The sequence below is a fragment of the Suncus etruscus genome, chromosome X (genome assembly GCF_024139225.1).
Source record: "Suncus etruscus isolate mSunEtr1 chromosome X, mSunEtr1.pri.cur, whole genome shotgun sequence".
Classification (NCBI taxonomy): domain Eukaryota; kingdom Metazoa; phylum Chordata; class Mammalia; order Eulipotyphla; family Soricidae; genus Suncus; species Suncus etruscus.
The window spans coordinates 77435610-77461783 of record NC_064868.1 but is presented as its reverse complement, the minus strand read 5'-3'; the positions used below and the strand labels follow the sequence as shown (position 1 = coordinate 77461783).

At 35.9% G+C, this 26174-nt stretch overlaps 1 protein-coding gene and 1 non-coding gene across 3 annotated transcripts in view; one reads left to right on the top strand and one right to left on the bottom strand.

The window, feature by feature from the left end:
• The window catches only part of FGF13 (fibroblast growth factor 13), a 610838-nt gene that overhangs the window by 317447 nt on the left and 267217 nt on the right, over window positions 1-26174 (top strand). The gene's annotated exons all lie outside the window — the stretch shown is intronic.
• LOC125999610 (U6 spliceosomal RNA) lies at window positions 20191-20301 on the bottom strand. Its single transcript, XR_007492130.1, has one exon. It is a non-coding gene; the product is annotated as a U6 spliceosomal RNA (small nuclear RNA).

Sequence of the window (26174 nt, the reverse complement as noted above, 5' to 3'; positions counted from 1 at the left end):
TAAGCCATATTTTCCTTTATTTCCTACATAGGAAATAATCTTGTTAGTTTTTATTTTTGGTGCTCTTCATTTTTCATTCCAAGTCTGGTTTCATTAATGCCCTGTTTATCTCTCTAGTGCAATCTAAGGAATTTTTTTCAGAAATCTTCAAGCATACTGATTCTTCAGATCTGCATGAATTCAAAGTTAGTGGGGGATTAACCACATAATGGTCATGATTACTGGCATCTTCAAATTAATTGGAAATTGAGCTGGAGTGAGGTATACAAATATAGTCATTATCAGAAATTGTAGCATGTTTTGTGGCTGACACAGCACTGGAATGGGTCTTTTACCCAATAGTTTTCTATAAATCTCATTTCTCTCCATAAATGTTTAATTAATGAGTGACTCAAACAATAGGTTAACATATTCTATTCCTATGTAAATATGAAACAACTTGTACCTGAATTCATAGACTTATAGAGCTTATATTTTAGAGTGGAAGGTCTTATATGTCCAACTTTCCTGTATAAAATACCATGTCAAGTAGAGACATAGTGTGAGTTAAATATTTCCAGAGACAGCAATGATCTCACTCGGTTTGGAAGAACCATTAGAAATTTTCCTGGAAAAGAAAAAGCAACCATGTATAAAGATCCAGATTCAATAGCACCTATGACTCTTGAAATTGGAATATTGATGATTTCTGGCTATATGAATACTGGCAATATGGAAAAGAGAAGCTATATTCATACTGAGAATATGGAAAAGTAGCAAGAATAATGCATGCAATACTCCTGCCACAATTTAATAAGCTACCCACTCTATTCGGCAAATTTCCTAGTGATTTCTCAGAGAGAAATGTATGATGACCTCTAAATAGAGACTGTGGCTGAACTCCCAGGCTTGTATAAGAGCCAAACAAACACTCCACCCTCTGGGTCATAACTTAATAAACTGCATAAATCCAGTTGGTAAATATTCAAAGTGGAGAGTAAAGAGAAATTGACTTAAAAAAAAAACAAAGAAACATATTTGGCCTGTCTCTCAGCACATATTTGTTGATTCTGTGCCAGATCATGTCTTAGCTATACAGCAACACAAGACCAGACTATGACCCTCTTCATGCAGACCATGTGTTGAAGTGAGGAGATACATAACAAACATGTAATATAATGCTCAGCAAAGACTGCAAAGTCATGAATGCTCTGAAGGAAGTACAGTAGGGTGAACAGGATGAGTGTTATAGGGGATGTAGAATTAAGTATCCAAATATATAGTTCAGTGTATTTATCATATTGAAACTTTTTATTAATATGCAAGAGATAGGAAAAACAGGCAAGTAGGAATCAAATTTTTAGATGCAGGGAGTGGAAAGATGGTATGGCAGTCAAGGTGTTTGCCTTGTCTGTAATCAATCCATATTTAATCCCTAGCATTACATACAGTCCCCTGAAAACCATTCTTTTTTGGGGGGGGGGGTTGGTTTTTGGGTCACACCCGGCAGCGCTCAGGAATTACTGCTGGCTCTATGCTCAGAAATCACTCCTGGCAGGCTCAGGGGACCATATGGGATGCTGGGATTTGAACCAATGACCTTCTGCATGTAAGGCAAAGGCCTTACATTCATGCTGTCCCTCCGGTTCTTTATAGCTTCTGGGCATAATAATTTCTCCCTAAAACAAACAACAAAATTTTGAAGATCTTAAAAATAGTTCTACTGGTAGGGCACATATTTAGTATGTGTGAGACCCTGAATTTGATCCCTAGTTCTCTACAGTGCCTGGGACTCTACTACGACCATGAGGGAGGGGAAAGATTTTATGTACTCAGTGATGGAGGAAAAGAAGGGAAAAGTTGCTTAAGGAGTATGACTCCAATTCTTTGTAGAACCCTGACTTAGCACAAGTTTTCTCATGATCAACACATAAAAAGTAGTATTCAACTAGGGAATCTCAGAATGTTGAATGGTGTGCAGTTTTGATCAATGAGCTAAAAGAGTCTTGCTGCTCTCTCAGACTTGACTTTATAGGATCTATGGGCAGATTTAATTTATTATTTTAGGAACTTACCATTTTTCTTCTAAAATATAGCACCTCTCCTAACTATAAAGCCAGGGAATATTCACTCATACTCACACATATGATGACACCAACACATTCATTCACACACCTTTGTGTTAATTTTAATATTCTGAGTGAGTGACCTCACCAGAGCTGGACTGGTTCTTTATAAATTTTTGGTAGTTTCCTGAGAGAAATGTGAGTTGCTAATTAGTTACTTTGGGAAAGGTAAAAATAAAGCAGGAGAGATAGCATTGAGGTAAGGCATTTGCCTTGCATGCAGAAGGATGGTGGTTTGAACCCCGGCATCCCATATGGTCCCCCGAGCCTGCCAGGATCTATTTCTGAGCATAGAGCCAGGAGTAACCCCTGAGCACCTCCGGTGTGACCCAAAACCCCCCAAAAAAGACCAGGATTTAATAATTATATATAGATTAGTTTGGGGGGATGCACCAGTTGATGCTTAGAGGTTATTTCTGGCTTTACATTCAGAAATTACTTTGTGTAGTGCTCAACACACTGCACGGTATTCTGGGTATCACAATGTATAGCCCTGGAGGTCCCTGAGCATGGACTTGGCAGTCCTAGTGGTTTCTGGCATTGTATATAACCTGATGAGCAGTGAAGCATTGTGCCATGACCAACTGAACATAGTTTGGGAGGCTGCCAAAAAAAAGTCTAAAATAGGTATTTGTACTGTGATACACTGCATGGAGGTTTTTGTTTGGAGGAGTCTAAGGTGGAGGGATAGCTAACTCATTCTTGTTTTGGCTCATCTTTTCTGTAGCTATGGATCTTATCTGTAGCTGTCACATTCTAGAGAACACCATTGATAATATTTCTGGAACCCCAGATCACAATGATTTTTAAACAAAATTTTCTAAAATGGGAACTCTGGCAAACATTTCTCTTGAAATGGAGGGAATTGTGCTGACAGACTAGATTTCTGAATAAAAAAAGATCGAAAAGTTAATATTGCTCTTCCAGAGAAAAAATACAACCCAACATACAAGGCTTTCTACACCTGGTGGAGGGATTTTAATTGACTTAGCAATTAATCATACTGAAATTGCGTTAATGCATAGGATTCTGTTTTCTTATGTTTCTCCTATACACAGATTTGATCATCAACCCACTGCTAGTGTTGAGTTTCTTTTAGTTCTAATAACCTTAATCCCTCCCCACATGAGTATTTTTTCACTTTTCTCTTTATCTGAACGCTTCCATTAGCCAGCCATGGAAACAATCAAATTAGCTCTGAATAAAGAACTCAGTAACTAACTGCAAGAGGGTATGGGCAAGAACAAGGAAAGCAGTGAAGCTTATTGCTAACTCAGTGAATTGACCATTTGAATTGTGATGGAGCATGAAGGCAAATGTCAGAAAGTTCTTTTCATCGTGAAGGAAATGTTCCAGAAATCTCATTGTGACAGTCTCCCCCATGAGGCCTGAGCCCTTGCAATGCCTAAAGGGCCAGGAAAGGAAAGAACAGGACAATAATATTCAGTCACAAACAGCTTTGATTTTATTATTTCTATCCCAAATCACCAAATAGACAAGTGAAACAGTATGTCAAGTTCTCTCCTGTTTTGGTTTTTTTTGTTTTGGTTTTTAGCAGTTATACTCAGTGGTGCTCAGGCCTTATCTCTGACTGAGCTCAGGGATTGGGAGTACCATATATGGTATGTGGAATAAGTATGGGTCAACAGCATGCAAGGCAAGAACCCTACATACTTTACTAGCATTCTGGTCCCAAAGTCACTCTATATAAAATAACTGATCTTTTGTTAGAATATCCCAAAATAATATTTCTTCTCTAATTTTCAACAAAAGTTTTTGGGTTGGAACAAATGCTTTTGGCTTATATCTAAATTTGGGTAAAGAAACGGGCCCTGAAAAATAACTTTATGTGTTGGCACTACAGACAATGTATTGGATTGGACGATCTAACTTGCCTGGAGCCTAGACTTGGTCTTGTGCCAGGAAACTTCAGGGGTCTGGTCTCTTTGTACTTAGGCCAAGGTTATTTCTTTCCATGTCCCTCATATTTTGGTGGGCCTATGCAAACAACAATTGCCACTCTAACACCACTTTTACTGTGCTCCTTTGACTCTAATCCTTAAAAAGAACTCACTTAAAATTTGAGGTTAACTTAAGCTAATATGCATGTATATGGAAATGTAAGAAAATACTATGCCTGTAATGTTTAAGGAGTTACGTAAGTTTTATGGCTTTAGATTGCCTTGTGTACTGTTAAGAAATATTATAATGTGTTACAATCTGGGGACTTGAGGGACAAAGTATTTGTACATGGATTCTGTCTTATTTATCTTAATGTTCTTTGGCTGAAATTTGAAAGTTAAGATATCAGCAAGGGGACTTCTGAGAATTATGTTATGGGTGATTGTCCTTCCACTGTAACTTTACCTTGTCCTCTTTCTTTGCACCCTTGTTCTCATAATAAATAAAAAAGAAGAAAAAAAATAACTTTAATATAAAAATAAATATTGCTGATCTTAGAGGCCTGTAAGCGCTGAGACTTATTAATCCCTTTGTGGTTTTGTGGATATGCTATTTTGACATATATCCAGGCCTCTGTTTAGCTCGTTAATGAACAAGTGTGTCCATCTTCAGTGACCTTCATAAATCTCAGGAATCATCGCTGTATAAATAGATTTTCCCTCAAAACAGAGGCGTGGCAGTTACATAGCATCTGCTGACATTCACTTTACTATGTTGATGCTCACTGAAGAGTTTTTTTTAGATTTCGAACACCTTTTCCTGATGTCATGCAGCCTTCAGACCCATAATTTCTTTTAGTAATTAGTGATCAATGAATATGATCCATTACAATTATTTTTTTTTGTTTTTGTTTGTTTGTTACATTGTGTTTTGTTTTTGGCCATACCCAATATGGGTTTATTCCAGGCTCTGCTCTCAGAAATCAGTCCTGGCAGGCTCCGGGGACCATATGGTATGCCGGGGATAGAACTCTTGTCCGTCCAGGGTCAGCCACATTCAAAGCAAACACCCTAGTACTGTGCTACCACTCTAGTCTCTCAATTCTGAATTCATATTTATTTAACTAACCTAGGCTAAATTGGGCTCCCCTTATTGCCTCTGGATCTTTAGTTTAGATCAATAATTTTAAATAAAACCCATCACCTCTGTTATATTTAAGACCATACTGCTATAGCTGTGAAGTATATTTAATTTTTATTATAACATTGTGATTTACCAAGTTGTTTGTAACACAGTTCTTTCAGGCATTATATCCCCAAACCAATTTTACCACTGCTGTGACCTTCCTTTCACCAATGTCCCCAGTTTCCCACCCACCATTTCATCCTGTACCTTTATTGGCACAAATAAATTTACTTCATATTCATTACAACACAAATAGAAGTGGAATTATCAAAACATATTAATAATAGTCAATGTGTGAAAATTATCATTTCTCACAGTGGTGTTACTGAAGTCACTGTCTGAACGTACAGTGTGCTGGTTAGAACTAATTGAATCATCTATGTTATTTTGGCCTGATGGTCCTTTCTACATCTTTTTCCATCAGATATTTTGTGATTCTGTGGAAATGACAGTACTATGAAATTTTAAGGTGTTGCATGGTCCTATATGTAATGGTGTGGTCCAGGAGCTATAGATCTGGAACAACTTGTTAGACTTGGCAGTTTGATAAGGTGCAATTATGGATATGGGTTGTTTCTTTGTTATAGGGTGTCTAATGTGGCGGTAAGCTGCTGTCCCTTCAAAAATTGATAATATATTTTCCCAAACCAAGCCAAAAAAGCCCCAGAGTTGTCACCATGGACAAGTCTACCTGGAAATTGATGTTCTTTTGGAGATTAGTTATGGAGTTGGGCATCTATGTGCCAGTAAGATTGGGGAGTGTTTGAGAGCAGTTGAAATATTTTAAAAACAAGACACAATACAGTTCGTTGGTAAGGAACTTGCCTTTAGCATAGCCAATTCTGGTTTAATCCCCAGCACCTCATATAATCCCTAAAAACTACCAACAGTGAGCCCTGATAACAGAACCAGAAGTATACCCTTAGCACTGCTAGTTGTGACAAAAAAAGAAAGTAAAAATAAAACAAAGCAACATCATATCTGCTTGATCATCCCATTCCATAGTGAGGCAGAAACACCTTCTCAATATACAAACATTTTATCAATTATTTTTCTAATTTAAGAAAGAAAGAAAGAAATAAATAAAGAAAGAAAGAAAGAAAGAAAGAAAGAAAGAAAGAAAGAAAGAAAGAAAGAAAGAAAGAAAGAAAGAAAGAAAGAAAGAAAGAAAGAGAGAGAGAGAGAGAGAGAGAGAAAGAAAGAAAGAGGGAGGGAGGGAGGGGGAGGGGAGGGAGGGAGGGAGGGGGAGGGAGGGGAGGGAGGGAGGGAGGGAGGAAGGAAGGAAGGAAGGAAGGAAGGAAGGAAGGAAGGAAGGAAGGAAGGAAGGAAGGAAGGAAGGAAGGAAGGAAGGAAGGAAGGAAGGAAGGAAGGAAGGAAGGAAGAAGAGAAAGGAAGAAAGAAGAGAAAGGAAGGCAGGAAGGAAGAAGGAAGGAAGGAAGGAAGGAAGGAAGGAAGGAAGGAAGGAAGGAAGGAAGGAAGGAAGGAAGGAAGGAAGGAAGGAAGGAAGGAAGGAAGGAAGGAAGGAAGGAAGGAAGGAAGGAAGGAAGGAAGGAAAGAAGAAAATAGAAAAGAAAAAACGAGATCATTAAATTTCAGTGACTAAATTACTAGTCTGCTTCCAGAAAAATTCTCCTCTTTGGTTAAAACTGCCCTATGTTCTAATCTCTGCTATTTTCCTCCCTTTGAGTTAAACATTCTCAAAAAGCATACTCTACATACCCCATTGTTTCCAATGACTGCACATTCTTGTTGCCTAAAATCAGAGTAAATATGGAATGATATTTCTAACAAAGATTAAAGCAAGTTCTTTATTACCTGCAAGGCAATTGTTGTTGAATGTAAATCATTGCTTTCCTTTCCAAAACCTCATTGTTTAAACATACCCTTCAAACATATCCTGATGCTAAAGAGAGACATTGATGGTGGGTTTTTTTTGGTGTGGGTTTTTGTTGTTACTGTTGTTGTTGTTGTTCCCTATCTATTCTGTTTTTCTTTTATTTGGAATATGTTCCAAGAGTCTTTATCTTTTCTGACTACCAAGTAGATCTACGTTTGTTAGAAAGAAACTAGCATAATAATGGAGTTACACATCTCAGGAGTAGGTATATGTACTCTGAACCCAGATGATTTATGACCCAAGACATTATTATCCTCCAAATGGGCATCTGGCAAAGTCAGGGGGTAGTTAGTAGCTACTGTACTTACAGGAGAGAATTACTGGCATTTTCATAGATAGACACCATAATATTAAAATAAATTTGACTTGAAAATGTGACTCCATTTTTTTGGGAGAAAAAATAGCAAATTTTAAGAGGGACAGAGATAGTACAGAGTTTTAGGTGCTTGTCCTTGAAATGCAGTTTACTGGTTTATCATTAGCACCACATTTTTCCCCAGAACAAACCAGAAGTAACACTGAAGGCCCTTAAGTATTTTGGGAGCCTTGGGTAATATCTGGCATCCAGGGCCCAAAGCCCTGGCATTATTTCAGTTTGCATAGAATTTCTGAAGGGTCCCCAGGGCATCCTGACCACCACTATCGAAAAAAATATCTACCCCCCCCCACACACCCATGGCAAAAAAAAGATAATTTTTGTGGGAAAAAAAGAACTGGAAGTAAAATAATATGCATTGATGTCAACAGATGATTTATTCTAATTGGACGAGTTATGAGCTTCTTTTATGATTTTCTCAATTTACATATATTCTTATATGTGTATTAGCAACATTATAATGAAGAAATAATTTAATTTAAATATACCTATAGCATACACTAGAAGCAGGGAATAATGCAAAGGTACTTCCAGTTATCTTAGTAATTTGCATTGGAATGAGGATCACAGAGTTTATTGAACCACAATATGCTCCTACAGTATAGCATTGTCTCAGGAGGAAATGTGACAGTGCTTGCTTCCTTCCAGAGTACATCCTATTACTGATTGACTGTTTATCTAATGCAAGTCATTCCCAATTGGCAGGTGGTTAACCAGAGTAGCTACTTGGGTAGTAGTGGTAAGTTGGCAGTTTTAAAGTTTTGATTTATATTTCATGAATCTCAAGTAAATTAGATTTTTTCAGGAAGTTTTACAATGACATCAGGTGGCTTTTCAAATGAATATCACACTGTTGTTTACTTTTTCTGAAAATATAATTTACATTCTGTTATCTTGAGGTCTGTATTGTATGTATGCCTCATAGAATGGCAGGAGTAAATTTTTCAAGTCCTATTTCTATCTATTGTACCAATGCAATAATGTACTTCTTATGGGGTCCTTTTGGCAGGGAGAACTTATTTTTCCAGCAAGTAAAATGCAAATTAATATATTCATTAAATTCAAAGCACCAATTCCATACTAATCCCATTTGGAGGTGAAGCTGGAAACTATGAATCATCATTACACATTACATTTAATAGACATTGATTACACATGCATGCAGTAAAATTTTCCAGGTTTCCAGATAAATGGAAATGCTTTGGTACAACTGACAGTAATTGTTACATTAGAGTGCTAGCAAGCAGAGGCTATAGACATTGGATCACACCACATACTTTGCTAACATATTTCCAGAAATTATAATTACTTTAGAAAATGGGGGGCCGGAGAGATAGCATGGAGGTAAGGCGTTTGCCTTTCATGCAGGAGCTAATCGGTTCGAATCCCGGTGCCCCATATGGTCCCCCGTGCCTGCCAGGAGCAATTTCTGAGCCTGGAGCCAGGAATAACCCCTGAGCACTGCCGGGTGTGACCCAAAAACCACAAAAAAACAAAAAAAAAACAAAAACAAAAAAAAAAAGAAAAAAAAAAGAAAATGGCATAACATTCTTCGTAATAATAGTATGATCTTCAGAGACAGATACTTCCTTGATTATGTGCTATGAATTTAGATACTATTTTCCTTCTTGTTATACTTTTCAATAATAGGGAAATTAAAGCAAAAGGATCTGGGTTAAGATTCTTCCTAATGAAATATGTGAAAATACTAATATTTCACAGGAAAATAGAATTTAAGGGATAAATATTCCACAAATGAGTCATCATGAGATATCCACATTCACCTCTCCTTCTGGTGAAGAGTCTACAATACACACCAGAACATCTTGGGGAAGTGAAATACAGACCAGATTAATTTGTCTGACTTATGTAACTAAATCAGTGTTTTCCCCAGATACCTGACAACCCCTTATTTCTTTTGATTCTGAGCCACACCTGGTGATGCTCAAGGATGACCCCTAACATTGCACATGGGAATTACTCCTGGCAATGCTCAAAGAATCATAAGGGATGACAGGGATAAACCTTCATTTGACTTGTGCAAGACAACTACCCTACTGTGTACTAGTGTGCTTATAATCACTTACATTTACACTGTTATAAAAAGGCAGCCAGGGCTACAATTCCTAATGACGTGATAATCACAATCATTATAACATTTATATTAAAGGCATAAAATATTTAAAGGTATTTAGAAGTGATTAAAGTTATTGTAAGCTTAAAATAGACCATTATGACTATGAATTGTTTTAGGTAAGGCCCATAATAACTATAAAATAAAAACATGAGAAAATATACCAATGGGATATAGATAGGTAATCATCATGATTCTCAACAAATTATCACCAATCAAAAATTAAGAGAAATAAAATAAAACCAGTCTACTTACCACCCCATAGTCAATTAGTTGCACACAGAAAATTTGATAATCTAGAAGAAACAGATAAATTCCAACAATGTATACTCTATCAAGAAAGCATCTTAGAGAAAAATAAAGTACGAATAAAATATGAATAGACTGATAGGGACTAAAAAGATTTAATTAGTAATACAAAGCTGGCAAAGAAAAGTCAAAACCAATTCGGGCTCTTTTTAATTTGAGTTCTTTTAACTTAGAACGGTGAAGACGTCCAGTATCTCTTAGGCTAAGGGAATTTCCTTTCTAATTTCCTCAATACTTGATGTGTAAAACAAACAAACAAACAAACCACCTCACTCTCCTTTTTTTTGTTGGTTTTTGAGTCACACCTGGCAGTGCTTAGGGGTTACTCCTGCTCAGAAATAGCTCCGGGAAGGCTCTGGGGACCATATGGGATGCCGGGATTCGAACCATCTTCCTTCTGCATGCAAGGTGAACGCCCTATCTTCATACTATTTCTCTGGTCCCAATGCCCATTTCTTTAAATTCATATTGATAGCTTCTAGACAGGGGATCCTGCCCACTTCCCCCACTTTTTTTTTCAGAACCATTGAACATGAATCATCTTGTTCTGTTTTATATTTCTGTCTTCCTACAAACTGAGAAAAAAAAGTGGATGGTACCAGGAGCAAAGCAGTCTCATGAGCATTGAGTAGAAAGAAATCATGATCAGACTTAAATATCCAACTCAAACTTAATGGCAATATATTCAAGAGACCCAAGCCACAACACGCTATACACAAAAGGGATTTAGCAGTCCAGGGAACTAAGAGTGGAGGTATAGGATGTATGCTGGTATCAGTGGCCAAGGAAGATCATCACTGGTGCTAGGAATTGCCCTAATTCACTTTCACTATGTACCTTAACTATAACTGTGAAAGACTTGTAATTCACATTGATGTCTATAAAAATAAAAAAGACAAGTAAGAACCAGATAACTTCACTACTGAATTCTTGTACAAAACTAAAGTATTAGCAGTGTCCCTTCATAAAAATCTTTGAAAGTTGACTTTGAGGAAAGCTCTAAATTCATTTACAGAGCTAATGCTAATTACCCTAATATTAAAACTTGACAAATATACTATAGAAAAATGAAATACTAAGCCAATATCTCTGGTAAAAGAAAATGCAATTATCCCCAACACAGTACAAGCAGAACAAAGTTAATAACACATTAAGAAAGAAACTAATGAGAGTATATAGTGTGCGAGAGCATTTGCCTTGTATGCAGCCAGCCAGAGTTCCCTCAACACCAGCAGGACTGATTCCCAAGCCCAGAGCCAAGTGGATGGCATCATTCAGCACAGGAAGGTGTATTTCCAAAGAAATGTATACATGGTGATAAATTAAAATGATGCATTGGATGCAGGGATTACTTGGATGCAATTGATTACTTAGGTAATCAATGACATTATACAACTTATAAGCAATTATAAAGCATAAAAATTACATGATTACCTCAATAGATGAATAAATATTTGACAAAATCAGCATTCTTTTATGATTCAAAACTTTCAAAATGTATATATTGATGGGATATACTAATCATTGATAAAAAAAAATAGAAAAGTCATCTATAAGATCAGTAACAAATGCAGGTGCACTATCTTGCAGTCTTTCTAAATTGCTTGTTTTCTTTACTTATTATTTAAATACTTTTTTAGGCACTGAGGTTTACAAAATGGTTATTGGTAGTGTATCTTCTTTGATTATCTTCTCTCCACCACTGTACCATTGTACTATCATATCCCCTGCCTCTGTAGTAAGCTTCCTCCTGTCTACCAGTACTGTTCCTACTGCCTTTGGGCATTTGTTATTTCTTTACTATGTTCTTCTATATCTCATATATGAATGAGATCATCCTGTGTCTGTTCCACCTCACCGAACAGGATACTCACTAATAGCATACATGCAGCAGCAAATGATATGATTTTGTATTCTCATAGCCAAGAGCTTACCATAGTGTATATAAACCATAGTTTCTTTATCCATTCATCTGTTTTTTGGACGCATGGGTTGTTCCCAGATTTGGTTTATTGTGAATAGTGCTAGAATAAACATTAAAGTTTAAATGTCTTTTTTTGTTGTTGAATTTTAGAACCCTTGGGGTAGATGCCAAGAATTGAAATTGCTAAATCATATAGAAGCTTAATTCCTAGCTTTCAGAGAAATGTCATATAGTTTTCCAAAATGGCTGGTGTAGTCCACAGTCCACAAGTAGTGAATGAGAGTCTATTTTTTCACCACAGCCCCATCCAACACTCATTTTTATTCTTTATTCCAACTTCAGTAGTGCGAGATAATATCTAATTGTTGTTTTATATTTTTATAATTTTTGTTTTAATTGCATCTTTCTGATGATGACTGATGCAGTGCATGCTTTTGTATACCTTTAGGTTTTCTCTATTTCTTAATTATGTGGGGTTTTTTTTTGGGGGGGGAAGGGTGGGCACACTGCTAATGCTCAGAGATCACTCCTGGTTCTACAATCAATAATTACTCCAGGCTTTATAGAAGGGATTTTTTATGATGCTGAGAATCAAACCCAGGTTAGGTGTGTCCAAGTGAATTCACCTTACCTGCTGTACTGTCTCCTACGCCTGCATATCTTCTTTAAGGAAGTTTCTGTTCATCTCTTTACCCTCTTTCTGAGGGAGAGGTCACACCCAGAGGTATTCAGGATTTATTTTTGGCTCTGTACCCACTTCCATTAGAATTAAGAAGACCATGTTCACTACTGGGGAAAATGGGTCATGTGGATCAGGTGGGTGCAAGGCAGATACCCTAGCTCTAGCTTTTCTCATTTTAAATTCAGTTGGTTGTCTTCTCTTGTAAACTTTTTTGTTTGTTTGTTTTTGGGTCACACCCGGCAGTGATCAGGGGTTACTCCTGGCTCTATGCTCAGAAATCACTCCTGGCAGGCTCGGGGGACCATATGGGATTCTGGGATTCGAACTGTTGTCCTTCTGCATGCAAAGCAAATGCCTTACCTCCATGCTATCTCTGCGGCCCCTCTTGTAAAGTTTTACCAGTGCTTTTTATATCTTGGATATTAAATATTATCTTTATCTTTGAGGGACAAATTTTTATTTTTTTGCCATCCTTTTCTTTGTGCTGTAGTTTCTTAGTCTGATATAGTAGTTTATTTTTTCTTCCATTACATGGCTGATGGCATTGAATCATTGAAAAAATCTCTTCTTTCAGTGTATGAGGTGTTCTACCTAAGTTTTCCACAACAAACTATGTAGAGTCATTTCTGCCATTAAGGTCTTTAATCCATTTTGATTTCACTTTTTTCATGATGCTATCAAGGACTATAGTTTCTATTTTTTCTTTATATGTCTCCAAAAAATTTTCCCATCAGCATTAGTTGTAGGGCTTTTTAGCTCCACTTCAAATATTTTGCTCTAAACTAATATTAACTATCCATATACCTGCAGATCTGTTCCTATACTCTATATTCTATTAAGTCTCAGACAATAACTATCTCCTTGTTTAAAATATATTACTATAAATCCTTGCCAGAGCAGCTAAACAATACTTAATAATTTTAAACACCAAAATCAGAAAGGGAAAAATAAAATGTGCTCTGCAGAAGAGAAAACATACATATGAAATACTAAATATGCCACCACTGGTAAAAACTTAATCTAACTAACAAATTAATTCAGTAAGCTGAAAAATGCAAAATCAGTATGCAAAAATCAATTATATTTCTACATACTAATAATGAGCTGTGTCAAAATAAATTAGGAAAATAATCCCTACAAAATCAACATACATAAATCAATTGTATTTCTATAATACAATGCACTTTGCAAAAGTAAATTTGGAAGGCAATTTACTGCAACTTAAATTAATAAAATACCTTAGAAATTATATAACAAAGATTAAAGAAACTGAAGATAATATATAAAAAGTTATTTCTTACAAAATTGAATAAAACATAGGACTATAAAAATTTACAGTTAAAGTAGTTCTGAACCAAAATATGCATGGCATGTCCTGACTTCAAACAATATTATAAAAATATTCAAAAAGTATAAAAATATTTAAAATATTACAGTATTATAGTAGTCAAAAGAGTAGGCATTTAGCAATAAAGCAAACAGTGGTTGATGTAACAGAAAAATCAGTCAGTGATAATTAATATATTGCATGCATGCTTAACCAAGTATTATGACTGGTTAAGAAACCCTTCAATTGGATTCATCTTCAAGCACATGTGTTCCTTTAAACATGTATTCTATTTTTCTCTATGTCTTTTTCCTTGCTTGTTCACTTTCTCTTTCAAGCTCTGGTTCTCTATTGAACACATTTATTTTCTTCTGTTCTACTCATTCTTTCTAAATAAGTTTCATTCATTGAATTTACCTTGGATGACTATGTGATAAATTGTGAAAATACTACTCATATTACATGTTTTGTATGTTTAATAATTGGGAAAATTTCCAGAACGGTGGTGCAGGGGGTGAAGGATCTTGCTTACCGTACAAGTGACCAATCTGAGCTTGATCGATAATAGCCTATATGGTCCCCTAAGCACTATTGGAAGTGTTCTCACAGTGCTGAGCCTGGAGTTAACCCTGAGTACATCCAGGTGTGAACAAATACAAAAAAATCAATAACTGAGAACTCTCTAGCCTCATTGAGGACCAGAATGAAGAGCTTAGTTTCAGGCATCATGAATTCATTAAAAAAACATTCCTGTAATTATGTTTTTCAAAACCAGATTGTATAACTAAGAAAAAACTTCAATTATGTGAATTCACTTATCCTGTTTGTGCTTTAATTTACTCATCTGTAAAAAACAGTATCTATACATACATATTATACATAGGTTCAGATACTTGCTTTATACACAGCTGATCCAGATTTGATACCTGGATTACCGAGAGTAATTTCCGAGCACTGCTAGATGCAGCCCCGAAGTGAAACATCACCCACCTTCAATTTATATATAAAAGACCCATCTCAGCTTCATGACTAATCTTGCAAGAGATATAATGTCAGAAGAGACACTAAACCAATGAAACTCCCAGGGACACAATTCTTCAAGCTGAAAACTTTGATGCCATCAATTGGGGTTGGGAGACAAACCAAGTCCACATTCTGCAAAAGTCCAGCAGTTGCACTCACACCTCACTGCCTTCAGCATTCAAACAAACATTCCATCTTCACTGCTTCATGACTACTCTCTGAAGAAACATCAAGCCAAAGACTCATCCTAGTTCTAAACTCCTGGGTGTAAAGACACATAGGCAGAGACACAGTGTAACTCCACCCTGGATTTAGGTGTATCTACCTGAGACCCGCCCATTCTTGGGAGGGCTCTTGGGAAGTGGCTATTGCGTGTATCTTTACCTGCAAGACCCTGCCTTTTCCTGTGAGTGGTCTTGGAAAGGTAAGATAAGGCCTTTAACCCAGGGGATTGGGGTCTTTTGGTCTTTTGCCAGCATGGAGTTCAGTGGGAAGATGGCTGAAAGGAATTAAGACGCATGGCTATCTAAGAGTGGCTGAATGCTTAATTGGTTATGATATAGGCCACACATGTGGTGGATAGGGTATGAATAAAGTTGATACTTCCTGAAGCCTGACTATGAGTGAGATTTCTATCCGCCGCTCTCATGAACCTCCAGACCCACCGGCTGAAGGGGATTGCAGAGCCACGTGGCCAGGGATGGCAGAGAAAGGTCCCTCCCTCCATCCATCTCCATCCAGAACCTTCATCAATTATTTAACACTACAACACAGCACTTCCAATTTTCATAAAATTTACAACCTAGTAGGATAACAACAAATTAGATGGAAAAGTGCATATAGCCTACTAAGCTCAGTCAATGAAAACAGTAACACAGCTCAATTAGTGTTAAATATCTCAGTAAAACCTCAATGACCTTAATAACACTATTGTGAGATATAACAATTTTTACAAATTTTCTTTTACTGAACTATTTTTGATAATTCCATTTACCATTTTCTGTTAACTAAATAAATTATTTTGTGCCATTAATGGGGAAAACTTGGGAAACTGGGGTTGGTGAAAACCTGAGGACAATGGTTCAGGGAAGGTCACACTGGTGTTGGGATTGGTGTTAGAACATTGAATAACAAAAACAACTGTATTATGAACAACTTTATAAACCATGGTATTTGAAATTAGAAAAAATAACACAAAGAAAGAAAAATAAAAAGTATCTATCTCAGAGGGCTTTTGTAAAGAAAACGTTACTGTATCTACAGAACTTAGAACAGTGATGGCAATAAGGAAGCTAGATAGGTTTCTACTATTGACATTTTCAATATGAAACTGGACCTAAATAACTTAGGAATATTTTTTACCCTAAAATAACATTAGTGATACATAAGTCTTGAGGGAAAATAAGCCCTATCACTTTTTCATGTAAAAATGTGGCAGACACAGTGACTGACAATTTCAGGTATGATGAAAAAGTATTTTTCCTTTATAGTGAGTTGTGAAATGGTCTCAAACCCTCACAGAGCTTAATAATAGAAAAATACAATGTATAGATGTACATAAAATCCTTATCTATAATTTAAATGGAATTTTTTCAATATATACCAAGAAGATACTCCAGCTTCTTTCTCCATTCTTTTTCTTTAAGCCCAGTTTAGTTCAGCATCATGTCAGGAACCATATTTTATAACATGTCTTTCTCTGTTCTGGCCTTGATAAAGAGTTGCAAGAAAGGATGCACAGTAATAAATCTGTTCTCTGGTGTATGAATGAGAATGATTTTATTTGGAGCGCATCATGCCTGCTGCTCTGAATTATTTGTCATTTTCTTTATAGGTCTGTTCAAGAGAACTGTGCTATGGGATGGGTTGTGAAATCCATGTTCATTGTCTTCTAAGACTCCAGGGATATTTGATGGATTTTCCCTTTTTAGGATTATAAATAAATGCCCTTTAATATTGGACAGACAACCAGCTGCTACCTTTGAGATTTCTCATGATGGCATCAAAACAAAGTGTTTGGGTACCATTAGGATTTATCAATCAAACATTCTTGCTAGAAAACACTTCAGATGACATTAGGTTAAAAGGTACATCTAAGCATAGGGACCAAGTTTGCCTGATTTTCCTTTGTATTCCCAATACCATAACACTATGTTGGGCTTAAAGTAAATTTGAATAGACTAATCAAAAATGATTTTCAGGGGGAAAGTTAATAACAAATGATGTTGACATCTTTGGAGTTGGCCATTCACATCTGCACTATTGCAAAGAAAGCACTTTCTCTTCTCCTGCACCCCTAGTCTAGATTCTATTCAGCTTTTTTCTATCCTACCCATATATGTGATCCTCCCGCTACATCACTGAATGTACTATAATTTGTCTCTTTTTTCTGCTCTTACTGTCTTCTTTATTGCAGTTATGTCCTGTCCCCTGTTATATCTATGGGATTGAGAACAATGCTGAGCTGATGTTTGGTGCTCAAAAATTATTCATAGTGTGAAAGATTCTAATCTTCATGATGGGAAATAAAACCAACAATTACATTGCAGTGCATCATATTTATATCATGCAAAGGATTTCCTGTGGACAAAGACATACAATGATGATATTGAAGGGAATGCTGCCAGGGGAGTTATTATTCATTTGGAATATATCAACATAGTGTTAGTGAATTCAGAAAAAGAATGTAGATATTCCATGAATATCATGATGTTTATAGTAGCAGGTAGAATTTTGCCATTCCCTTAATCTCAGCTCCATGAGCAAATAATAAAGAGAAAATGACAGAAAGCAGGAAAAAATTACCCTCTCTTCCATCCACTCCACACTTCTCAACACACCACCTAGTTCCTTCCCCACAAGTATTGCTAAGGTCAAAGGAGTACTACAAGTTATTTATTACCTGATATAAGAAATTGCTAGGGGCTGGAGAGATAGCATGGAGGAAAGGCATTTGCTTTACATTGGGACTAACCCCAATAGAAGTGTTATGTAGTTTAACCCCTATGGAAAATGTTGTAGAGATTCCTAAGTAAGTCCCCCTTTTCATTCTACCTTGCCCTGCTTTTGGAGGTGGGCTTTGTTTTACCAATAAAGGCTCCCTGGGAACGCTGGCTAGCCATTCCAAGTGGCAGAGCTGCTAGCTGGTGGTGTTCAGCTTGCAGTGGGGTTTCCTGGTTTTTTTTTTTTTTTTCGATCATGTGTGTGGATTATTTCCTGCATCTGATTTACTGCTGGATTCTCTTCCTACCTGGACTGGGGGCATGGGAATCTTGCTCCCTCATGGGGCTTGTGGAATACTCAGCCTATTATTTCCCACACTTCCACCAGCAGTGAATGGTTTCTTTTATCATCACATCCCTGCCAGCACAGATTATTTACATAATGTCAATTTGTTGTGCCCTTCTCACTGTGAGAGATGCTATCTTGTTGTTTTCTTAATTTCAATTTCCCTAATGATAAGTGATGATGAGCAGTTTTTCATGCTCCTAATAGCCATCCAGTTGTCTTCCTTTGAGAAGTGTTTGTTAATTTCCTTTCCTCAAGTTTTGATAGGCTTTTTGAATATATTGGTTGATCTTTTTGAGTAGTTTATACATCATGGATATCACTCCTTTATCTGATTTATTGAAAGTGAATATTGTTCCATTTATCTTTTAGCTTGAGTCTATGTTAGTTTTTGCCATGCAGAATCTCTTTAATTTTATGTAGTCCTATTTGCTTATTTTTTTTTAATTTATTGCCTTTGGCAGTGGCATCATATCATTGAAAATGTCTTTGAGATTCAAATCTTGGTGCCTTCTATCTATATTTTCATCCTTTTACTTTAAAAGTTCTTGTTGGATCTTAGAATGTCTGATCCACTTTGAATTGATTTTTTTATAAAGTGTAAGATATGGATCTGGCTTTATTTTCTTACACATAGTTATCCAGTTTTCCTAGAACTGTTTGTGGAAAAGACTATCTTTACTCCATTCCATATTCTCAGCTCCTTTATCAAAAAATCAGTTGTTTATATAAGTAGGGTTTTGCCTTTGGGTATTTGATCTTGACCCACTGATTGGAGAGCCTGTCATCATTCCAGTACCATGTAGTTTTTAAATGATATGGCTTTATAATACAGCTCCAAATCAGGTCATGAAATACCTTTATTTTGGGATCTATTTTAAGGGAATCCAAGGAAATAAACCTTGTGTAACACAATTTTACAGGTATAATGTATACTTTCCCTTAAGTTTCCACTTTTTAGTATACTTTATTGATGCAGGAACAGCAGATTACGAGACAAATAACCCATGTCAGTTTTTTCTTTCCATTGTCTAAAAAAATCCAGGAAAAATATTTGTGTGCTACATAACATTAGGAGTGGCTCTGTTGAAACCCATAACTGCCTTGGCATTTCTCCTTACCAGTGGATGAAGGAGAACATTTGAACTAGGATATGTAGATGATACTGTGTTACAGTATTGACTTGTTTTGAGTTTCTCAGTAAATCCACAGGGGTGTCCTTTAGATGCCTCAATTTAATTGTTTTCTATTTTAGTCAATATATATTGATTTTCTTCCTACCATCTTACAATGAGGTGTTAGATAATATAGTGTCTGCCTTTTACTAAATGGATTTTATTGTTTTACACAGCTTTTGGCTATTGCATCCTCTTTTACTCTACTTTAGGAATGAGCAATGAGTTTTCACTGGAAAATGTGAACCCATCTCCAAAACACCAAGTAATAACTTTGCCTTTCCCCAAATACTTATACATCTAGACAAACAATCAATTATTAGGAATAAGTTGAGACAACAAATGTTTCTAATAACAAATATCTGATTAGACAACTGAATTTGAGCAATTAGTGCAATAAAAAACCAAGTAAATCATCTCTTACTTAAATGGTTTGTGAATGAACCAACTCAAGTACCTAAGTGTCCTCTCCACCTAAGGTCTTCCACTATTTATTTACTTTTCACACAGTAATTGGTTCTGAAGACATTTCATCCTCATTTTTTAGTAACTCTGAAGGTATAGGATCACATCAATTGACATTGTGTGAAGTATTTTGAACTTGGGGAGAACTTCAAGTGCCCTCTTTTACTCTAAAGAAGAATTGCCAAGACATTCACAGGCATCAAAAGTGGCACTTTTTGTGCCACACATAACTTTTTGGCCTCCTTCAAATAACAGGAAGCAGTGGAAGCTGGCTATGATACCTCACCTTTTAGAATGTTGATTTCAGTAAATCGTACTCAAAATTAGACATTTGAAGGGAAAATAGAGCTAATATGTTAGGAATGAATATACTTAGGTAGCTAAGTCTTAAGTCATATATTTTAGTGGAACTTTTCTTAAATTTGCATTTCAGCCTTCCACAGGGGCCATGTTATCCTTCTCTGTATCTTAACTAATGTGCTAAGAAATCTGGTGTGCTTTCTGAAATTGTGTTGCTGAAAGTTTGTTGCCTCCATCTTGTTTCTTTTGCAGATCTGTCCTTGAGTGTTTAAGTCCATTTGCTCTGTTTCCTTTTCCTAATATAGTCTTCTTGAATGCCTCATGAAATATGAGCTGCCCTTTCTTGAACCATGATATTGCTATCTGAGGCAGGAAGGAGAAGAACAATTGTCCTCATTTTCCAAATAAAACAGAAAATACTCAGAGATTTAAGTAACTTGACCAAGATCATAATGATAACAAGTACCAGAGTCAGAAAGATATCTCAATCTCAGGTCTTCAAACTGTTGTGACCTTCCAGAGAAAGTATTGCAGAAAGGAAATACCTTGTTCTCAGCATTATACATGTTATTGGAATCATGATCCTTCATTCTGCTGTGGAGATACCACTTCATTTCTAAGAATTTATTCTACATCCAGTAATTTTCCCAGGTAGTACTCTACTCATTAAAGTCCTCAGTGATGGTTTCTGCTTCTATGAGTCTCAGCTGACTGAATTCAGTGTTTTAACCTGGCCTTATTTTGCACTTCTTTCCATTGGTTACTTAACTTCCCTCCATTCTTGTCCATCTTTTTGCTATTCCTGTTTATTGCCTTGACTTCTGCTGGGTTATTGTTGATAAATGTCATCAGTTAGTGCCATACTCTGTTGTGTAATTAAATAATCCAGATTCCAGAGACCTGTGTGCTCCTGGATAGCTGAGCTTTAAATAAATTTCCCAAGTTTTTCAAAGTCAAGCAAGCAAATAGACCAACAAACTTACCAATTCACTTAAGTGTGTTTGTATCAGGCTAATTCCAGGTTCACTGAATAGGTAAATCTTAAATAACAAGGAATAGTACGTAGAATGGAGATAGTAGGTTAAGTGCATTCTATAAAAGAAACAAGTTAGCTGTGACTTATTTTCTTCTATAGAAGAAATTAAAACTTTTTCAATGATTTAGAATACCAATGATGGCAGGGACACTGGAAGAAATGTATTTGCATATATTGACTCAATTCCTATTCTGGGTCTCCTAGAAAATGTTTTCAGAACATTTTTCAATAGGACTATTTTGGTTGGTATATATGGTTTTGTCCACTCCTGTCAGGAATCACTCCTGGAAGTGCTCAGGGGACCATATCTTTGAACCAGATTTGGCAGTATGCAATACATTTGCCTTAACTCCTGCTCTCTCTGTTCACTTGGATTTGTTCCTGTAGAACATTAATGAGCTGACTTTGTTTATTTGTTTGACTCTTGGGCCATACCTGATTGTGTTAATGGGTTATTTCTGCTATGCACTTAGGAATCACTCCTGGCAGAGTTTAGAGAACCATATGGATTAGCAGTGATTGAATCCAGGTTAATTGCAATCAAGGCAAGCGTCTACCCACTATGCTATTGCTCTAGCTTCTTGAATTGTCTTTGTCTTTTGTTTCTGGTTTGGAGCCACCTCGGTGGTGGTCAGGGCTTACTCCTGGCTCCATGCTTAAATATCATCCTAGCAGTGCACTGGTGTCTATATGGGGTATCAGGGATTGAACAAGGGCCAGCTGTTCATGAAAAGCATCCTGTCTCCAGTACTATTGCTCTGGCTCATAAGCTGTCTTTGTGGCTAAATATGACTCCTCGGATTTTGATAGCTTGTGGAAGTACCATGTATTTGAAGATGCTCTGTGACAAGTTTCTAATAGTAGTAGGAATAACTAACATGATTCACTCATTTCCATCTGCTTTTATCATGGGATAATGCAATTGCTTGAACAAGACATAGTCAAATACATGGAACTCTCACATTAAGTTTACCATGCTGTGTGACACCCTCTGTAAAAATCTAGTTCTGTCTCTCAAATAGAGAGGGGAATAGGAGAGGGTACCAGGACCAAACAGATATATGATCACTAAGTAGTAAGCTAGACACAGAGGGGACCACTTATTCTAGCAGTCCGGGGGGTGAGGCTGGGGGATATGGGATGCAAGATGGGAACAGGGGTGGAGGGAGGACAAATTTGGTGATGGGAATTCCCCTGATTCAATGTTAATATGTACCTAAAATATTACTGTGAAAGACATGCAAGCCAATATAGTCTAAATAAAAATTATATATTAAAAATATCTCCTGGAAATTTCCTGAGGTCTTGTGTTTACTTTAAGTGAATATTGTCTAGCCAGGATTACTCCTTCTAAATGGAGCAAAATGTCAACTTAGCAGTTCTCTAATACCTACATAGAGTTGTGTGTATGTGTGTTTTAACATGTACAGCTTCGCCATGTGATCTGTGGTAACCTAGCATGGTTACTTCAAATAAATATACAGTAGCCTACATGCTTATTATGGCATTTACCTATAAAAGGTAGCATTCCCACACTGATGTTGCAAATATCCATATGTTTCCTTTTCAGACTAAATCTACTGATAATTGTAATTTCTTTCCAAAACATGGAAAATCTAGGGAGCTGATGCCTTTTACTTTAATGTCAAAAAGCAATGCCATTTCCTCAGGTAGTTATCTATACAGAAGTGATCTTTCTGTTTCTACCCAGTAGAGGAAATACACGTTATTTAACTTTCTTTTTAAGAAAGGATCTTTTTCAAATATTCTTTTTGTTGATGTTATTTCTGTATTTAAATTTCACTTAAAAGGGAAAAGGCAAAGAATTTTCTGGAGTAATTTTCTCTTAAGAGTCAATCCCTTAATTGAATAATACATGTCTAATTAAATTTTCCTTAGCAGAATTGTTTAAGAATTTATTACATTTACCCAGTTCAAAAGATTTTTAAATGATATTTGTTGTTCATGGAGTCAGTTTTATTGCCCCAGAGAAAAAAAGTTTGTATTAATACATCAGTATACTTTTAACATATATATTGTTTTTCTACAGAATGCTGCCTAAGACTAGATATTCTCATTGGTTTATTATTATATTAATTTAATATAAGCATTTGTTAATTTGCTTCCCGATATACATGGCCAGAATTTAGCATAGATCAGGTAAATAGTGAGTGCTGAATAAATGGATATGCTATTGAGATTTACTAACCTAAGAAATTGACCTATATTAGGTGCTGAGTAGACGACCAGAAAACTGGTTGTTTTACTTGGTCTTTAATATTTTCTTGTTAATTCCCATAAGCTTAGCCATTCTTCCTGTAGTTAGCAGGATAACACTTGCCTTATTTATTTCACATTATCAATAGGAAAATCAACATTAAATCAAAAAGATATTTTATGGTAAAATACTTTAAAATGACATGCAAAGCATATGGATTTGGTTACTATTCTACTGGTAACACAGTGTTGCATTTGAAAGTTTTGTGTAGAATCAATAAAGAATTCAATATTTCCTTCATCTATTGTACCAAAATGTTTTGATAGCAACCAACTAAAAATATGCTGTTGTTGACAAATTTTATTTAGGATAATCATTCTGCTCAAGGAGAGTGACACTGATGTGTTGATCTTAAACTTTTCCACTGTACCTAGACAAGTGACTCTATTTACATATGGCTTCAGAGATAATTAATAATTGTCCTCTCAAATAAATGTTCACTGTGTCATAATAGTAAAGTATGCCTTAAGAAACTATTCCAATTCTTCAGGCCTATTGCAGTATCTGGGTCAGTTAAAACCAGTATAGTGTTGGGGAAAAATGCTGAAATCCAATGTTATTTGATTTGTGATCAAAACAGATAATGCTCAAATCTTGGAAAAGAAAATAAAACAGTAAATTATCAGTTAGGAGAGATGAAGATGGAAAATTCATATCTGGTAAATTTTGAATCTGCCTCTCAATTTTCTTGTCCCAAAGCATCTACAGATTTATCAAAATTTAACATTCAGGCAAGATACTAATTAAGACTCACAAAAAATAATCAAAAAGAGTTACTGAGACCCACTAAGCATTCAATAAACAGTGCTATCATTGATATTTCATTATTTATCACCATAATCATCATATAACAGAAGAGTGGTTGAAATATTTATTGTCTGCATTCTAGGGCACTTTCATGATTTGCAGTTTAATTTTAAGATATTGGAATTTATGAGAGGAAATGTGTCTTAAGTCTCATTTCACACTGGCCAGAACTAAGTTCAAGTCAGGAAGTAGCCTACCCTAGGAAACTGAATGAGAGATAGTATAATGACAAAAATGTGGAGCTGGCTGCCTCCATGCAATTTCTTACTGGTGATTACAGTGTTCATAATCAGCAGATATTTGCAGCCTGGCTTGTTATAGTCTGACAATCAGATTCTCTTAATTCTGTATTTCACTTAACTGCATTTTATTCTGATTGCTGTGGACAGTTAGACTTAGGAGCAGAACTCAGACCACAGAATTTGCTCAACTTAAAATTTCTAAATTTCCACTTTTATAGAGCTCATTGCTACCTCTTTAATCATATTTTTACAAACTAGGTTGTGTGACCCTACTTCTTGGACAATAAGGCTGTTGGTTCTACGTGTTTTTATATATGCAAGTTTTTGTATCTCAAGAAATAAATTCAGTTTATGAACCTAAATGGAAGCACTATTTAACGAGTTGAGAACACAAGTACTCTTTGCCCTTCTTCCCATTTCATGGTGTGATAGTGCCACATGTTGAATGAAAATCTACTTAGATACAAATTATGATGTACAGTATTGAAGTTAGGCCTTATCTCAAAATCATAAGGGATTATACTATTTTTATTTTTTGAGATTCCGTGGTTAACAATATGCTAATCATGGTTTCTCACCCATCAGAAGTCTAACCCAAATCTTTCCCCCAAGGACTCATTTGTGGTCACTGGGGATTCTTGTTTTTAAGAAAATATTTCCACTAGGCCAATTTTATTTGCTTGGTGCGCAGAAAAGTGGAAGTGAAATGAGTGCTGACACTGCAGTATAAAATTTATTTTTTAATCAAATGAAAGCCTTAGGCAACTGGTACTAGAGGACAATGCTGCAGTTTTCCTGAGCTGTGTCTTTGCAGAGGCTGTGTGTAGGTTTCATCTACAGATCACAACTACTGAGTCCCTTTTCAGAAAGTCGTTAAAAATGACAGTTTCTACTATCCTAGAGAATAGAATGCAGGCTTCTGCGTATGTTCTCCTGACTCATAATCTAGATCTTTGTCATATAAGAGAATACTTTCTGAAGTGGCATTAGGAGGGAAATTTGAGGTAGGAGTAAGAGACAGAAATTCAGCAAGTTTTCCTCAGTGCCTTCTCCTAAAATCTGTTTATGCATTGAGTTTGTTTATTTGAGTCTATTTGAAAAGGGAATTTTACAACAAAAATATTTTTAAATAATAGATCTGTTATTTCAATTTCATGGCTTGGTATTTTCTGTTCTGAGACTTTATGCATCCTGCAAAATGCAAGTAGAGGCTAGCCAGTACTTGCTTTTGCTTGAAAGTTCTGAGCTGTTAGCATAGGTAGGTATATTAGTTATGTAATATGATTTTCTATCTCTCTCAACTATAAGCACAAAGAACTCCAAATTATTTGTAGACATCCAGAGATAGAAAATTGTTTTTTTTTTCGAATGCCACTTGATTATAATGCCACAGTTCTCTTTTAAAAGATCATTACATAGAGCAACACGGAATACCAATTAGTCCTTACAGACATATATGGAACATTCTACCTCACAAAAACAGAATACACATATATCTTGAACAAATATCAAATAAAAACTGAATCAAAATTCACAAGTCTAAAAATAAGGCAAGAATTTTGAAAAACTGAAGCAATCCTGGTGGGAATGCTGTCTAGGTCCAGCCTTTATGAAAAACAATATGGAGATTCCTCAAAAAAACTGGAAATTGAGCTTCCATATGATCCAGCTATACCACTATTAGGAATATACCCTAGGAATACACATCAAAAATCTCTC